Source organism: Oreochromis aureus, linkage group 5 (assembly GCF_013358895.1).
Source record: "Oreochromis aureus strain Israel breed Guangdong linkage group 5, ZZ_aureus, whole genome shotgun sequence".
In the NCBI taxonomy this organism is placed as follows: domain Eukaryota; kingdom Metazoa; phylum Chordata; class Actinopteri; order Cichliformes; family Cichlidae; genus Oreochromis; species Oreochromis aureus.
Window position 1 is genome coordinate 27,005,055 of NC_052946.1, and position 14,296 is coordinate 27,019,350.

Sequence of the window (14,296 nt, forward strand, 5' to 3'; positions counted from 1 at the left end):
AAGAAAAATATAATTAATCTGTCACAGACCGAGACCTTTTTGAAATTCATTCTGGCTATAAAAAGTTACAAACACACTGCTCATTAGTTTTTAATAGGAAAGCATGCACACCATAAACAACAACAGAATCTTGATTCTCTGCAGGGGCAAACTGAGTGTTCAATATCGTATTATAAATGACAATAATTCAAACAAATACAATCACCAAAGTGCCAACCCGCAGGTTTCATACAATACACGTCCTGTAGAGTCTTTCAGGGGTCACTTTTACACTTTTACAGCAGCAACACAGCTAAAATTTAGCCTGACTATTGTTTGCTCTAGACCTTCACTTAGGAGAAATGCTGTCATCAGTTAATAAGAAATAGCTGCATTTCTGCAATAATGACTCTAATCCTCAGTACATGGGACAACTTCTCAATCAGGTGAGCTATAATGGCAGCCAGCTGCTGATATTGTTGAAGGATTAAATGGCCTTTTATTATTTAGGGTTAATTTGAATAATAACTGTCACAGTCCTGGGTCTGTGACCCGGTGTTTTGAGTTTTGTACTATTATTGATCTTTGATTTCATCATAAGTTTTCACTGCTAGTGTCTTGGTTTCAGTTTTCAGTATTAGTCTAGCTCCCTCGTTCTTTACTATATCATGATTTCTAGTCTTTAGGTTTTGATTTGGCGCTATATAAATAAAATTGAATTGAATTGATTATGTGCCTCCCCTGTGTTCTGTGTTATGTCTACTCTGGGCCTTCCTGCCCCACGTTTCAGGTCTTTGTGTTCTGTCTTCATTGTCATCCTTGCCTCTGTGTTTGTGTGTTTCCTGCTTTACTTTGAAGGTCCAGGTCCTATGTCAGTGTAATCTGTTTTGCTTCCTCCCGGTCTCGTCTCGTCTGATTAGTGTCAGGTGTGTCTCCCTCCTGTGTGCCATTTCCTCGTTTCCCTCTGTGTGTATATACTGTGCGTGTTCACCTCTGTTCCTCTTCGGATCGTCTGCGTTATCTCTGCAGCAGCCATGTGAAAGCTGGGAAGAAAACCCAGTTTAATATGATCCTTATTTATCTCAGACTGCTTCTTGTTTCAGGCCTTCAGTTCATCATTTTTCTGGAAAAATGGTGTTACCATGAAATAGACGATCTTAACTACTGAGATTCTGGATTATAAAATATACAGGAAGTGTTAAATTTAATACATAGAAAGTATCAAATGGAGAATTGTAGTCACCACCAAGGTTATTATTGTTAACGAAAACTAACAAAATAACGAAAACTAGAAGTGAAAAAAACATTTTCGTTAACGGAAATAAAAATAAAAACGAGACTTTGCGAAAAAAGGAAAACTAACTAAAACTGTAATGAGTGTTCCCAAAACTAACTAAAATTAACTGAATTTATAGCAAAAATGCATTTAGTTTTTGTTGATGTGTGCGTGTCATACAATAGTCAAGGCCCTCATCCCCAGAAACACCAGGCAAGGCAGTGTGATGCATCCCGAGACAACAGGACTGGGATATCTACACAACTGTGTGAGTCAATTGCCTTCAAAAAGTTTATCAATTCACATGAACCAAAAATACGACCAGCAGTGCTGCAAGAGTTAATAGTCTCATTGGGGCCAAGATATACCTTTTATAGTTGCCTGGTATCAATGGTTGTTCATCTGCCCTAATTTATTTATTTATTTTTTTAAAGAACCCATAGGTGGGAATGTGAGTTGTCTGTCTCTGCGTGTTAGCCCTGCGACAGACAGGCGACCTGTCCAGGGTGCAGGGTATGGTAACTGGAATAGCAACATACCCAAGGATAAGCAGAAGAGCATGGCTGATATGATGAAACTGGGATTTTGTTACACTTAATTACTGCAAACACAACTACAACTATAACTGAAACTAATCAAAACTAAACTGAAACTAAGGATTTTCAAAAAAATAAAAACTAAACTAAACTAGCAAACAATTGGTAAAAACTAATTAAAACTGATGTAACATTGAAAATCTGAAGTCAAAACTAAATCAAAATAAAAACTAATGAAAATTGCAAAACTATTAAAACCCTGGTCACCACTGATTGTTTTTGGTCCTACATACTAAACTGAATGGGAAAATCAGTCATTTCTCCCACTGAGAGTGTAGTGACAAAAGAGATTGTATGAGTGAGAATGTAAAAAGAGATGAAAGGTGAAATTGTCTAATTACTGTGAGATAAAACCGGCATGTTTGATAAAATCAAACATGCATGTGTGGTATTATAACAGAATCAAGGCAAGTATATATTTTCTCTTTGTATTGCAGTGGATGACTTGCAGTCACATACGTTTATATTTCATATTGATCCACACTTATTCAAAGTTCTTTTAAAATTTTACATTAAGCTCACGCCATATGGAAGATACCAGTCCCATTGTGCTAAAAACCCCCAACAATAACACAGTGGAAATCTGTGATCAATACATGGTGCCTTAAACTGTTATTACAGTGTTACTGTTCAAAGAAACCGTCTGCTGAGAAACCTTCATTTCTTGGCTTGTATTATTATATTTCTCGTCCTCTGCTTATCTGTAAATAAAATGGAACGTTAATAGTGAAACAGAGAATTCAGACATTTTTTTTTTTTGCTTTCCCTTAACCGCAACCAGGTGAGGCAGATGGCTGCCCTTCCTGATGTTTTTGAGTGGGATTTTTTTTAGGCTTTTTTTCCCATCAGTACTGCCTGACGGGTGCTTATAGAGGCTGGTTCGGCTTCTGTCTTTAATATTGTCAGGTCTATACTCACAATATTAAGTGCCCCAAGGACGACTGTAGTAATCTAGTGCTATAAAAATGTAAGTGAATTACATACATAGTTATTAATCACACAGCATATGGACAGTGGGAGATTTGTGATGGGACAGGTTGACCAAAAAATAAAATAAATTCACGTCCTGAAAAACACAACGACATTCTTTCTGATGCTTTGATTCTCTCTACTATATTTTTCTGAAACTTCAACAAAGATAAGAAGGTTTACTTTGGAATTTTGACATAACAAATGATTGTGTGAACTATGTTGTCCTCATATTTTTCTTTGGATTTCATTTCAAGTTGAAAAGCTTGAGAGTAAATTTCAAGAGCAACATTGTTGGAAATCTTGTGTATATCATGTAAACATTCATTCCTTATTAGCATGTTAGGACTGTTTGATAACTACCTGCACTTTACCCATCACCAGTGGCGTGGTGTATGAAAGAAGTCTTTGGGAAGTGACTTCTGCCACATGCAGTGCTGCAGGTCTTGCTTATAAAAACAGTAATGTAAAGCGAACGTACATTTCAACAGTATTTCAACAACACTTATTCATATTTCTCACAATAAACTGGAGTTTTTTTTTCTAATAATAACACAGTAATAAATAAAATAAGGTTAGCATTCAAAAATAAAAAGAGCTTTTGAAAAGTTGTCTTGAAAAGTTGCTCCCCCTTTTCTTCTTTTTTTTCTTAGCTACATTTCACATGTAAACCATTTCAGCTTTAACCCTCATTTTTTCTCTGTCTGTTTCCCTGACTTACTTCTTTGAACTTCTGCATCTGGTCTCCTCGCAGAGTTTTCTGTTTTCAGACACGCTCTAAACAAATTATTTAATTGGCTGAGTAGCATCGTACGAGGTGAGTTCCAAAGCACAGAATTGGATTGTGTGTTTACTGTGACTGCTATAAATACAAAGGACAGATTAAACCTTGTTGTATTTACACTAAAAGTCGCATCAAAATCTAGTAATAGGTCTGGATGGACCACAGTCCACCTGTTGGTGACCTAGGGTCTACGCTACACTGTAAAAAAAATCCGTAAAAATACAGTACAATCTACCGTATAAACGTGAAGGAATTTTCCGTATTAGTCATTTACAGGTATTTTTCCGTATTTCTCAACTACTGCAATGCATTGTGGGAAAAAGGACCCAAAAAAGGAGGGAAAAGTCAGAGCAAGAGCAGCCATTAGACTTCTTTCAGGCTTCATCTGGATTTTGGACTCTGGAGTTGGAGAAACTGCCTTCAAATTTCCGTGGTAAGTATTAAAACAAATGTTTTCTTTTATTAAAATAATTTTTTTCAAAAGACTCCGCATTTTTATTTAGAAAGAATTGTTAATTTATTTGTTATCTGGTTTCGGCTGTCTCCAGACAAGTCAGGAATATTTTGCTGACTCATTTTTTAAATAATCGTTATTTAGGTTTAAAAATTTTCATTTTAGTTAATGTTAAAAATAATTTTTACTGTGATACCACCAGTTCTGCCCTTCAGTGGCTGAACCAGTTTTCATAAATATTATAGTTAGCTGTCTGTGTCTTTCTGGGTATTACACAGCTGTGACTGCTAACTAGCTAATTAGCGAAAGTCAGCGATGTAGATAACTGGAAAAGGGAGAACTTCATGGTATGTATAGAGAGGAACAAATTATTATAGGAGTCTAATAAGTACTATATCAATACCTGTGTTTTACAGTTGGCTCTACTGTACACTTTAAAGGGTTTCGGGCAAAATTACACTAACCCTAGTTTAAGCCTCAGACCTTCCTGGCTGACGCTAGCAAATGCTAATGTTAGCCTCTGATTTGGGCTGCTAAAGTAAAGACTTTTAGCTAGCTGACCAGCATAGATTATTTCGGTGGTTAACAGACTGTAGTGGTAATATTGTTGAAAGTATAGTTTCACCTCATTACATTTACAATTATGTCTATTTTGTAGCACATAGAAATGTTTAGTTAATATTTGCAGACAGACACATTTTCCTGTAACTGTGTTTTTACTCCAACATTTGTTGAAAATGTAATTTATGAAATGCTGAGCAGCATTTCTAGTATGTGGAATATTTTGTCACCCCACTGTGCTAATGTGATTAAATAGTAATAATTATTACTAAAAAATTCAATAATTAATCAATAATAACTATATCTTGATTGAATTATATTGTAAGCGCAGTGCTGGTGTGCAGGAGCTTTATATGCCTTGTGGGGATGCTGACATATTATAAACTGTTATGTCTATATCAAGCTTTTAGCCAAATATAAGCAGAGATATTTGTGTCTTTCTTAAAAATTCAGATCCTTAAAGATTATTTGAGAAATGGATCAACAGCTATTACTACTTGAAGTACTCTAAATCCTGCAGTGGAAAAATATCCCTTATTTCACCTTTGATCACACACTTTGGTTTTCCAGTGCAGAGCAATGGCCAAGCAAAGGAAAGACTTCCCAGTGAAAAAGAAGATGAAGATACAAGCTGGTGATGATCCAGAGCAGCTGGTCTCAGGAAATGAAAAAAACCCTGATCACCTTTTCCACAGAAACAAGGTGAGTTTAATGTTGTGGTTGATTTAGTTTTTCAAGGTATGTATGTTACTTCAATTATAAACTGCTTTTGTTGCAACAGAATGTTGTTATGTGTATGCAACTCTACGTGAATTATAATCATTTGTAGGGCTGTGTGATATGACCAAAATCTCGCATCCCAATATAAGACATATCTCTCCTGATAACGATATATATCACAAAATAGTGCATTTTCTGTAAATTCTGTGATTCTCGGCAACCTCGACTTATGTGAAGTGTTTTCAGTTTGGCGTCGTGTACCTGGAGTCGAGTGCTTTGACCGATGCATGAAACTATACATTTTAGACATGAGTTTAAATGGCCGCCATTTTCTTTCTGAGTATTTGTTACACGCCGTGCTGCGAGGAAAAGCCTGTTCTAATGTTTGAGTCTAAGGATTATCTTGAGCACTTGACGGCTCTTTTTGCTTTTCATTCGTAAACTCTCTCGAAACTCTTTCACGTGATTCTTGTGTGGGTGGTTAAAGAGGTTTGTCGTGTTTGAGTGGTGGTGGGGACCAGTTTGTGGCATAATTTGCATAGTACAGTTTTCTGGTCCGTGTCAGACTTTTCATAACCAAACCATGTCCATGTTACAGAGGTAGTCCCTCGTTTAACAATAAGGTCCTCGATTTGTTTTGACTGGTCCATCTGCTTGGAGCTAGCTGGTTCTGCCTCATCCTTGCTGGCCATGCTGGTATTCTCTGTGCCTTCATCTGCGTGGTGACTGTAAGCGCCATTTATAGTTACTTGATGTTCTTATTTGAGGTCATTTGTTTGATGCATATTCTGAAATTTTATGTTTGAGAATAATGTATATCATTTCAGTTCATTTTAAAAAGTCTCAACAGAAACTTGAGCTTTATTGTGAAAGGTTTATGTGGAAGTCCGTCCATAGTGTGGTTATTTTAAGTATAAGAGAAGGAGAGAACTTTAAGAAATAATATAGCCACTACAGTGACCATCACAACCACACGAAAAAATATTGCCGTAAACAGTTTATTTTGCAACACCACAAAACAAATGATGGCGTATAGCGATAGACATTTTATATCGTCATCTGATATATATCGTCATATCGCACCATCCTAATCCTTTTTTGTTTCTGTTGTTTATGTTCAAGGTAAAAAAAAATCATAAAAATACAAACTTTTTAAAAATGTCTTGTTGTTTCTCTTTTTTTCCTCAGAATAAATTGCGACTAGTCTCAATGGCTGAGATGGAGGAGCAACACAGCGACACGTCAACCTGACTGCTGCAGTTCCTGTATGAACTGAGCAACTCTAAAAATCCAAGGAAAAGCTGAGTGTATTTTATTTAAAGCTCAGCTGGACCTTGCTGCATTCAGGACTTTGTCACACTGGTATATGAAGAGTGGTAACAAGAGAAATTGTGCACACACAACGTGTCACTTTATGCTTGCTCTTCTCCAGCCTCTGGTGTCACTTTGTAGTAATTAGTCTTACTATTGTCTTATTTGTTGTGATTTAGGGTGTGTGCGCACAAGCAGAGGTTTTTGTTCGTAACCGTAACCTCGTTTTCAGAGCCTTGTCTAACATTTAATGGTCGTGAAATATGTCAGACTTTTTCCTCTACTTAAACAGCTAAGAGCATTTGAACACAGTGGAGAAAAAGGTGTGCATTAAGGATTTTGAACTATGATGTTTAAGTGTTGTCACTGCTGAGGATCCTTATTCACTACGCTGCTGTTTACAGTTTAACTTTTCATCAGAACAAGCACTTCTAATTGTACTTTGCTCCTCACTGACAAAACAAGTCCAGTAAATGCACTTTTATCTTCAAGTTTGGGACAGTAATCTGTCTTAATTTATTTTGTGCTTTAGTTATCATATGGGGAAAAGTTCTGTGGTTATCTATCCATCCTGTTTGCATAAACCCAAAGTTCAGGAACATCTTCTTTAGATCTGTTCAGTTTTATTCATGTGGCACGACTTAAACAGTCAAGTATGTTATATTGTAAGCTAAAGACCCCAAAGAGTTAATCTCGGACAAATGTTCACACAAATGTGAGTTACATTCACTTCATTAATGAAGTAAATGCAATTCAGTAATCAAATGTGTTTGGCTATAACTGACTACATGTGTATACTGTACCATAAGTGGACAGACATGGATGTAAACCACACCTTAACCATTTGGCTGAGGCAAAACTACCACAAGGCAGTGATTCTAACTAAAAGGTACTCTGGATATTATTAAATGTGAACATATCGTTAAATATGACTTAACTATATTTTTGTTTGTCAGGTGTCCTGTTTGAAGAAAACACTTGGTAGCCACTTGAATGAATGTAAATAAACACATTTACATGAGGACAACCTGATTTCAAGGAAATAAAAATGCTTAAATTTGAAAGTTTGTGAGTTAATTTGTTCATGTATCAGCTGTTTAGTCGTTTTATGACAAGATGGATGCTGTCGTTATATTTTAGTATAGTGTTTGAGTTAAGGAGAATAAAAGAATACTTAACATTAATTGTACCAATGTTGTTGTGTATGAAGCACAAATTAATTTAAAAAGTTTTAATTTATGAATTTTTGAGCATATGGTGTACTAGGTTGTAATTGCATAGAAATGTACATTTAAGAATATAAAGAACTATATTTAATGAGTTACAGTGAAAAGAAGTGCTTGGAAATAGTAATATAAACAGAAATTTCAATTTTTCTATTAACGGAAAATATCAGTTAATGATACAGAAAATATACTGTGAATAAACGGAATTTTCCGTTTTATAGCTGAAGGAAATGTCCGTAAATAGTACAGAGAGTATACTGTAAATCTACAGAATTTTCCGTTTTATTATTTACAGAAAAGTCCGTCAAACTTCCGTAAAAAAACAGAAAATGTACTGGCAGAAAATTACCAGGACATTTTCCGTTTTTCTACGGAATCTTTTTTTACAGTGTATCTACCCTGGTAGTGGGAAAATCTGGGAATTGTGTAGATAAACATCCACTGTTTGCAATTACCATGTACAAATATGATGCTATACTACACAATATGATATGTCTTTTTCCTAGATCCTAATTACAGGGGAAGAAGAGCAAAGGTGCTCAGACCGCTCTGTCTCTAGTCAGTCCCTTTAACTCTTCTTGGTGAATATTGAGGCTTTTCCAAGCCAGCTGAGAGACATTATCTCTATAATAAGTACGGATTCCCGAAATACCTCATCAGGAAGCATCCGAGTCAGACAAATGTACCCCATCAGTAGGCCCCTCAACAGGAGCTCTAGTCTGAGCCCCTTCTGAGTAACTAAGCTCCTCATCCTATCTTTAAGTGTGAGACAAGACACCTGCTCTGATAATTCGGTCAGTATCCACAGCGCATGGCCGTCTGTGAGGTTAGGAAAGAACATCAACCAGTAAATCAACAGCACATGCCTTCAAGCTCAGCTTTCTCTGCACCATAACAGACTGTATATTATACAGTATCTGCACTGCTGGATGCTGCACCAATCAATCTGCCAAGCTTTCACTTTTCCCTCACTCGTTAACAAGACCCTGAAGTACGTGCTTCCTCCTGGGGCAGCAACCTGGACTCCACTCCTGCACTCCCCCTACTAAGAACCATGGCCTCGGACTCAAAGGTGGTAACATTCATCCCACACATTATATTATATTATATTATATTATATTATATTATATTATATTATATTATATTATATTATATTATATTATATTATATTATATTATATTTGGGCTCATGTATCCATATCTTATGGCAATTGTATGGTGGCCCAGAGAGTTCAAGTGCACTGCATCTTAAAAAAAAACTACACAAAACAAGACACCAGACACAAAATCTCACAAAACACAATGCAAGTTTTGGGGAGACAATAACATGATGAATAATGAATAATGTCATCTACAAAATGACAAACTAAAAAATGCAAAGGACTGCGCTGAGATACACTTAAAAGAAGCAGAGGCTTTTTCTGTGCCTTGAGGATGACAAAGATGCAAAGTAATATGTGTTTTATCGCATTTTTCATGTAATACTGTAGATACACTTTGCAATTAGCCACTTACTGTTAGCTTGTCACTTCTGCAGCTGTTCTGTGACATTATTGTCTCCTCCAAAACAATTGCGTTATTCTTTATTAAACTTCCATGTGTTTTGTATGCTTTTGCAGCATTTTTTCTACTTGGTGTTGTTTTCTTAAGTTGCAGTATATTTGACCTCTCAAGGCCACTGTATATTTGTGTAAAAAGGCCTTTTCAAAGCTTACATTAGACATTTATCAGGAAGTACACACTCACATCTTAACCGAGTCTTTATTCTTCAAATCTTTAAAATGACATTGCAGACATTTAGCATTTACAGTTGGCCAAATTGGTTTTGAATCAAAAGAGTACAATACTACAAAAGAAAAAAAGAAGTTTCAAAATGTTACATTTTTCCTGTCGTTCAGAAGTATGTTCAAATGTGACCTAGATTAATTATAGTTATCCAGCTTTAAGGTGTGATTATAAACACAAAACAATATCCTGACAGAAAACGTTGTTTATTTCAAACACATTCTCAGTACTTCTTCATGCAAAGAATAGAGTGGATCCAGACACTTGTTGTACACCTTTAATTTTTTCATGATTCTTGGATCATAGATCAATGATTATTATTAATAATAATAAATGTAAGTAATAAGTATCCTTTACGTGCAATCTAAACAAATACTATGGTGTCTTTAAGCTGTGAGTGGGTGTCTCCAACATTGATAAATATGTGCACATCAAACAGACTTTATGTTTACCATATGTGCAGGCTGAATCAGCCGAAAGGCTAATAAAGGAGATGTCTATGTAAAGTTTGTGCACCAAACTTGCAGGTTCCTCTTGAAATGTAAACCTTTAGAAATGGCAAACAAACAAACAAACTATTTTCGTCTAAAAGAGCTTGGTGCTTTGGTTTAGTTTTAGCAAAGTTGCTGGACCATTTTAAGCTGTGTAGTGATAAACATTTGATACTTTATGGTGAGTATTTAGAGTATATATTAGAAAAGGTGAGGCTAGCCTTTAGTTTTTGCACTTCTAACGCTATTGTGTCCTCTTCTTTTTTACCTCTTTGTGGCACGTTCTTTGCTCTCCATCTTGTCCGCAGCCATTTCTGCATGTAGATAAATGCAGCCATCCCCATCCCTGACTGCTCAGTTGAATAATTTTCTTCTCCTTGGCCTTTATGTTGAGAGGGAGCTGTTACTCAGAACAAATGACATTTTAGGTCTCTGTCTCTCAGGATGAAGAAATGAGTAGCAACTGGCTCTGTGAAACGAGATGGATCGCACAAGTCGATCAGTCAATCTGCTGGGTTCTGTTAACGAAAGAAAAATCCAATGCAAAATTTATTATAAATTTATTATTTAAATTATGTTAAGAAGAAACATGAATAATGAGTTTGTCTCAAAATAAACACGGAAGATTAAAATGTCTTTGTGTGTGTGTGTGTGTGTGTGTGTGTGTGTGTGTGTGTGTGTGTGTGTGTGTGTGTGAGAGAAAGAGAGACCGATTACCTGGAAGCTCTTACAGACAGAGGTGAAATAGAGGGCAGAATGCCTTTCTGGAACAACTAAAGAAAAGATGTAAAATGAGAAAGGATTTGACAGACAGACACAAAGAAAGAGACGAGAGAGACCAGATTAAAAAAAGAGACAAGAGAGAAGATTTTAAAAAAGCCATAGCATGAAAGAAAACAAGTGTCAAGGTGAAGAGAAGAGAGCAGACAGCCTGCCAATGACATTCACATCCAAGGCAACTGCTGCTTGCCCTTTTCAACAAGGCACACACACACACACACGCACACACACACACACACACGCTGTGAAGATGTCTCAAATATGAAGGTTGACAATATGACATCCATCATATATGGAAAGCCATATGTGGTGGCTGTTGAGTAGCTATCTTCAAAAGTCAGGTGAGAAGTCCGTCACCAGTATCTGGTTGTCATATTTATGAGCAGCGAGTTGATTGTGACACTGCCCCCTGGTGATAGTAAACACCTGCACAGCTATGTGTAGGCTCTGATGCCAGTCCCTTAGTTACAAATTTTTCAGCCAGGAGTCTGTAGCTTGTGTACCATTGTACACACTATTTGACTTTCTATTAAGGACTCCTTTTTAAGGTTAAAGAAATGATTGATTGCACCAAATCACCTTATAAATATGAATCCTTCTTGTGACAAATATTTATCCCAGCTTGAAAAGGATGACAAGCTGTTCTTTACAAGCGTCCATATGAGACCAGCTGGGATTGACAGACCCATCTCACAACTGTCATAATGTGCTGCATCACAGGACCAACTCCAAAGGACACCTTATACCTTTCACCTTTGTGAAACAGCAGGGGCATGGGTAATGTGGCAGTCTTTGCTGCTCTGGGAATAGGAACAGATTGGCTTCATATGAGATAAAATTCTGATTGGGGACCACAGACCGTTTATAAAAGATGTCGTCTCCTTTCCAGAAGACATAAAAGGTTGGTGCAGTTTACTTTTCTGTGTAGAGTTTGCATGTTTGGTTTCTTCTGAGTACTTGGGTAAAGTAAATAAGTAGTAAATAAGTCAAAGTAAATAAGTAAAAGGTATCATGCAGCTTGTAGTATAAAGTGCTTACATGGTTTGGAAGACCAAATATGTGCCATATAAATGCCAGTTCCTAAAAGGAAACCAGTGCAAGAAGAGGCATGGTGAATTAAACCAGAGAAAACAAAATTGCAGTGAAAAAAACGAAAGAAAATTAGAGCTATAACAGAGTAGTGTAACTAAAGATGTTGCAAACCTCCAAACTTATTTTTTGGGTCAGAGATTATAAACAGCCTTATTTCCTGCTCTTTGTTTTGAATTTAATCTGATCATAAGATGGTCAAACCTTGGTCTTCACCAATTCTTTGTCTTTTAAATCCCTTCCAGACATTGCTGGCAATTACATACGCAGTTTCTGCCAAGTTGGAAAACAAAACCTCGGATGTATAAGATCTTTATTTATTTTCATGGATCTATTTAATTTTACTTATGAAGCCAACTTATAATACTGGGGTGGCCTTAAAGTTCTTCTTCACAGAACAGAAGACATAAAGTCAGATTAAAAGTGAATGTAATAGAAAACAACTTAGAACAAACTGCAGGAAATGAGGTCACTGTGTGTGTCTGTGTGTGTTTGTGCAAGAAACATTACATTTATTTTCTGACCTCTTTATTCTGTATCCTCGGGGCTAATGTCAGTATTCAGATCACACAAAGCCGTGAAATAGATTCAAACTTAAACACTACATCTTAATCCACCATTTGTTTACCCAACTGGAAATGTGGAGCGTTTTCTACATTTCATACACACTAGACACACATGGTGAATACAGAAATGATAAAGACATTGCACTCAGTTGTGTGATGGAACAGAGACCTTCAGGTCAGTTATTCAGCCACCCAAGATAAACTTTGCACAAAGCACAGTATGTATATGTGTGAAAAACTACGGGGATATATATTGTGATTGTTCTGTGGTCTCAAAGGTGCCTACAGGACTACATTTATATTAAAAGCAATTTATAGATTTTAACGCTGGTCCACCAATGAATTAATGCATGCAGAAGTTGCATTACCAGCAAAAAACAGCAAAAAACATATGAAGTGCACTCCAGGGTCCCTAATCGCTAGAAACAAGCTCGTCGGCTAATAAATATTTACATATAAATGTGTTAATAATTTCTGTTTAAACGCTTTCCTGTGATTATTTTCAGGTTGGCTTAAAATATTTCCCTCTGCTGTTACTGCAGCTTACTGCAACTTTTGCATATGTGTCCATACGAGGCAAAGTGCGAAATGGACGTGGTCGACGGCGTGTCTATTACACGCTTTTACCATGCAATATGCAACAAAAGTACAATGGACTCTATGTTCTGACACCTTTCTATCAGAACCAGCACGAACACTTCTAGCAATTTGAGTTCCAATAGTTCACCCTTACCTGCCAATGACCCCTTCGCCCTTCATTGGACCACTTTTATAGATATTGACTAATACAGACCAGGAACACCACACAAGAACTGCAGTTTTGGAGATGTCTAGCCATCTTAACTTGGCCCTTGTCAGTGTTGTTCAAATCCATACACTTTCCCATTTTCCTGCTTCTAACACATCAACTTTGAGCACAAAAACTAACAAGTGCCATGATAAAGAGGAAGAGATAATCAGAGTTATTCACCTCATGTCTATAATATGACATACCCCTCTTAATGGTACATCTCTACTGTGGCGACCTCCCACACCAGATACATGTATTCTGACACCCCCTAATAACTAGGAATGGATTGAGAACACAACAGAAAGCTGACGGCACTATCCTGACCTCCAGCCTCACAAAATCCAATCTGATAGAGCATCTGCACGAAGTCTAATCTATGGACCTGATTTCACAGCCGTTACAGCTCGCTCAAAAGACCACAACACAGAGGGACACAACTGATTTAGAGCCAAAGAAACGGCATTAACTAACAAAAGACAAAATAAAGGAATAAAAAAAATGTAATGTTTGAGGAATGAGGAGAGGCAGGGGAAAGGAATGAGAGACTAAGTACAGGAAGAACCAACTTACCAAATCTTTACAGGTTTCCTGTGTCTGTTAGAGATCATACACAAACCAACCAACCAACAGCAGAAGGCACAGTGACACAAGGGAATTGGAAGTTTTTCCTACCTAAGTTTGTGGTTAGATTCATTTTGTAGCTTTGCCCACAGTAACAATATCAAATTAAATATAAAAATCATGCTACTTCTGGGACATTTTTCTTACCACTTTGAGCTTCTTCCATGAAACAATGCCTGCATGACTATTCCTGGGACAAGTTAAGGTAAAATGGCTTGGGATTATAAAGTGCCTGGTTATGGGATATGGTTGAGGGGGGTGTTAGGGCATCATTCATCTCTGCACCATGTAAGTCAGCA